A 4,872-nucleotide genomic window follows, 5' to 3' on the forward strand; every position below is an offset into this window, starting at 1 on the left:
TGATTCTGACCCCCCAATAAAATAGTGAAAGCACTGAAATTGAGGCTTTCCATGTGAGACTTCTGCAAACCAGTGGGTGATGTCATGGTTTCTGTGTCCATCTAGGTCACGCCTTAAAACTCACTTTTATTCCTTGGCTTTTAACCTCAGTGAGACTTAGTTTCTTTTTTTAATGCAGTAGTTATTTAATTAATGATTTCACTCTTCTTTTATTTGTTTTTTATTTATATCTTATGTAATTTTATTTTACAGTTCCAATGTACAGCACTTTGTGTCAGCTGTGGTTGTTTTAAAGTGCTTTATAAATAAAGTTGATGATGATGATGATGATACCATGGTATCTAGGTCCAAACTCTGAGGTCACCTCTAGATTTAAGCCCTGACTTTGGAGCAAGACCCCAACTGAATATACACATTTGTGAGTGGACCACTGTTGGCATTGGTATTTAAAATTAAAAATTGGTATTTAAAATTTAAAATTTAAAATAAATACCAATTTTAAATTTAAAATAAATAAGATATTACACACTACTTGGTACTTTAAAAAAAATAATGCTATACACTACTTTAAAACTACCCAGGAAAAGTTATTTGTTGCACTACTCATTACACTGACATGGTGTGTGATGCAGTGTCGGAAAAAGGTAGAGGCAGAAATTGAGTCTACAGTGCCACTAGTGTCAGCAAACACTTAGCTTTTTCACTGGTTCTTGCTAGCTTTGTGCTAGCATGCTGTCTGCGCAGATGCTTGCAGAGACTCAATCTTGTGTCGCCAGCAGTGGATAGCTGTTTTCTGCTAGTGCACAGATTGGACCTTACCATTGTGCTCTTGTCCTTTCATGTTACAGAGAAAAATGTAATGTCCACATCGCCACTCCTCAACAGTGGTAAACTGCTCGACCACTCCTTCCTGCACATGAACTGAAGTCAGGTGATGCTAGCATAAGTGTGCAGGAAAAATGCTTGTGTGAGTTTTTTTCTTTCCACCTGCTCATCTTGCAGATAACTGAAGGTTTTTAAGACAAATAAAAAACTAATAAATGTAATGCATTACATTACTACATTAAAGTCAATGCTGTGACAATAAAGCAACTCTTCAGTGAATTCTGACTGAGAAAAAAATCTTCTCCTAAATGAGTTCTGTTATACCAAAACAAAGTGAAGACATTTTGGAAATAATGGGGCTGAACCGTGACAATCTGGACTGCGCTGTGGAAGAAGATGGATCGAACAGACAGGGAACAAGTGTGAGCCACAAAAGTAGCAGGTCTAGCTCTCATCGACTAACTGGCGGGTGAATAGTTGGATTTAATTGAAGCCCACAGGCTGCTACAAGTTACTATCGATAGACTGTTTATGTCCATAAGAGACTACGAGTTAACATATTATCTAACATCTGTGGTAAGTCATGGCTATATCAATGTGCTCAAACTAATCTTATGTGAATGGTATTTGACTGCCGAGGCAATGTTCACTGAGCTGAGGGTGAATAAGTTCTACTCCTAAAAAAGACTCTAAATATTTGTTGAATGTGGTCCATTGATTTCCTCATTACCCTCAGCCTACTAAACAACCAGGCGACTGCTAATGCACTAGTCATTACCATTTAGAGTACTGGCCAAGGTCTCAGAAGGCAAACCTTTCTCTTCGATCCTCAAGGGCATTCATTGCTGTGTTGTTGTGTACCCAGTGAGTGCCAAGTTTACTTTACAGACTGAAAATAACAGTAAACTGCTGCAGGAGACCTTTTGTTTCGTTTTGCATTTCTTTGGCTGTTCTGCATTGAAAACCATGCTACATTGTGTGGTGGCCCTGGCAGTTCAACACACTGCTGCCTAAGACATTACAGGCAAGTAGTCACAAAAAATAGCAAACCTAGTAAACACATTCCTCAGAGCTCAGTGTTCAAACATATTGTCTTCCCGGTACAGTAAACTCTTGTCAATGGGTTTGCATTTGCAGCGCCAAGCTATGTCTTGATAAGCTCATATTCAGCACGCTGCTCCAGCAGCTCTTTCAAAATTCAGACTTTAACTTGTGAAAAGATATGCATTACTCCGTTTATTTGGTTTTCATTTGTGTGTTTTATAAACTAACAAGAAGCACTCAGAGAGCTCAAACTTCCACCAAGCCAGCTCACTCCACGATCTCTTACCTACATATTAATTGTTAGTTGTTTTCTTTGTTCTTTGTTAATGTATGTATGTATGTAAAGAAGTTTGTGGTGCAGTAAAATAATGCCTGTTTGGGTTGACTTGAAAGAAAAGTATATGTGAAATGTGAAAATGAGAGCAGAGGTCAAATGTGACCAATAAAGTGATATTTAGAATCCAGGAACACCAGGATCGTTTCATAAATGTTGCCAATTAAAACAAAGACAGCAGAATTTTAAGCACAGTTTTAATACATAAAAGACACTTTATGAAACTTTGACCCTATTGACCTTGAAGAAGAGGTCAAAGGTCCAATGTCACGTAATCTTTAGATTCCCCATATCATTTCCTGTATGCCTATATATTGTCAGCGCAAACAATGGAAGTGAGAGTGACAAAGCTAGTTTTAAATATCTATATCTATCATTTTAACCTTCCAAATAATGTATCAACCTTGAGGTAGAGGTCAGAGGTCAAATGTGACACATTTTAAATTTTTATGCAGTACATTTTTTATGTTGACAACACGCACTACACTTTCAATAACCATAATTTGTTTCTAAGTTTTAAGGATTTTTTTGGGTCAGTTTCCAACCAATAAATCGTTGAGTTGACCTTGGAGACCTTGTTGGATGTAAGACAAATTTTAATGGATTGTTAATATAAAACCACTCTACACCCCTACACAGTTTTATCAGAGTTCAAGTAAACATTTTGTGCTCTTGTGTTTACCGACAGAATGACACGCATGCAAATGCTACCAAAACAATAGAAGGTAATTAGTAACTGAGACAACTGACATAATTATTAAGTAATTTTCATTACTGGCAAAAGGGGTTAGGTCAGGGGTCAGCAACCTTTAACACCCAAAGAGCCATTAGGACGCGATTTCCACACAAAAGAAAACTCTGGGAGCCGCAAATACTTTTTGACATCTAAAATGAAGATAACACTGTATATATTGTTTTTTACCTTTATGCTTTGTGTGAACAACTAAGGTGTGTTGCTTGTGAAATCCATGAAGTCCTACAGAGAAAATTACATTTGATTTATGTAATTAACACATTTTGAACTCTTAAAGAAATATAACAAAAGGAACTAAAATGATCCATGTAGCAAACAAAAACTGCTGTGAGCCGCCACCCTTATATCGCCTTTGGGCTTTAGGAGCCTTGACCTGACTTTTAACAAAATGATTGGGAAAAAAAGCACTATGCTGCAAAAAAAATGAAAAATAGATATTTGCAAAATTCTGCCTAAATATGTATTTTACCTGGTTAATGTGTGTGGTGGGGTGCAGGGTGGACGCGCCTGAGCGGCACCCGCAAACACGCCTCGCCGCCTTAACGTCTGTGCCATCTATGCTGTTGTGTTGGTGGGTGTCGGGCTGTGAGCTGAAAAGCTGTAGCCGGCTGTATGCGTACAGCAATCGTGTGTGAAAAGTGGTAGATGCTGAAAAGCATGTTCATGGAAACATCGTCGGGTCTGCCGTGACATGTTTACAATGGGACTTCTGCTCCTGAACCTCTGCGCACAGCGTCTGCAAATCAGGGCTGTACGAAGTCACTTTCATCTTTACGCAGGACTGTAAGCTGTCATCTGTGAGGCGTGAGCGGTGTTTGTTTTTAACATAGTTCACGGTGAAGAACAGCTGCTGACATAATGTGGATCCGAAGATCCATAATTGGCCTATCTGGGGTTGAAAGTCTTGGTAAATGCACGGCGTTTTGGTGGGTATACCGGCTTCCGCGAGTGTGACGCTTATTTTGAGCGATGAAAAAAATAATAGAATATATATTTTTTTGTATTTCAATATCACAATAATCTTCCAATTTAGAACTACAAGTTAAAAAGAACATAAATAAACATAAATAAAATACACTTCAGCTAAATACTTAAAAAAACAAATTTATTTTCCCAAACCACGCGGAGCCGCACTATAAGGACTAAAGAGCCACATGCGGCTCCGGAGCCGCAGGTTGCCGACCCCTGGGTTAGGGTTACATTTGAAATTACCTGTAAATCATGCATGTTACTCCCCCTATGCTTGCTCATATTCTATAGTGCCACCCAGAGCCCTCAGCAATTCTCAGTACTGAGCAAACATCTCCATGTTGTCTGCTAAAAGCAATGCCACGATGCAACACGTGAAAAATGGACTCGCTTGACAGTATTTTGGATAAAACTGCCAAACAGATTTAAGTACTAATTAAGTAAAGATGCCCCGATGCCATTGTAGATAGTTCTGATTCAAGTTCTGGTTAAAATTAGAAATAGAACTAAAAAAAGAAGAAGAAATGTGCTAATGAACTCTGACTCGAGTCAAAAAAGCCAGTAAAGCAGTACATCAAACTAGCACAAGTACACTTTATTAGTTTGTGAAAATATTTCCTATTTAGACTAATGCTGTATTCACACCATGAGTTACAAAACAGCCAAACTTTTCATCATCTGTGGGCTTGTATATCTGTGAAAGTGTAAAGAACATTTTAATAAATCCCGTAGTCATGCCTGCTAACATAACCTGATATTTCCCACTCATCTGACATTGCGCAAGTTAAGAATGATGCTTATTTCTCCTTATATGCATAGTTAGATAAAAAAAACAAACATACATACTAAAGTTGCAAATGACTGATTACATTTAATACATTTTTTGCCCTCTTTGTGATGCTGTAGTCGTTTCCTGTTTAGGAGTTTTTCCCTTTACACACCATTA

This window comes from Aulonocara sp. 'chitande type north' Nkhata Bay, linkage group LG11, assembly GCF_057382095.1.
Source record: "Aulonocara sp. 'chitande type north' Nkhata Bay isolate Kocher_YH1m ecotype deep benthic linkage group LG11, A_spYH_male_GT1.1, whole genome shotgun sequence".
NCBI lineage: Eukaryota > Metazoa > Chordata > Actinopteri > Cichliformes > Cichlidae > Aulonocara > Aulonocara sp. 'chitande type north' Nkhata Bay.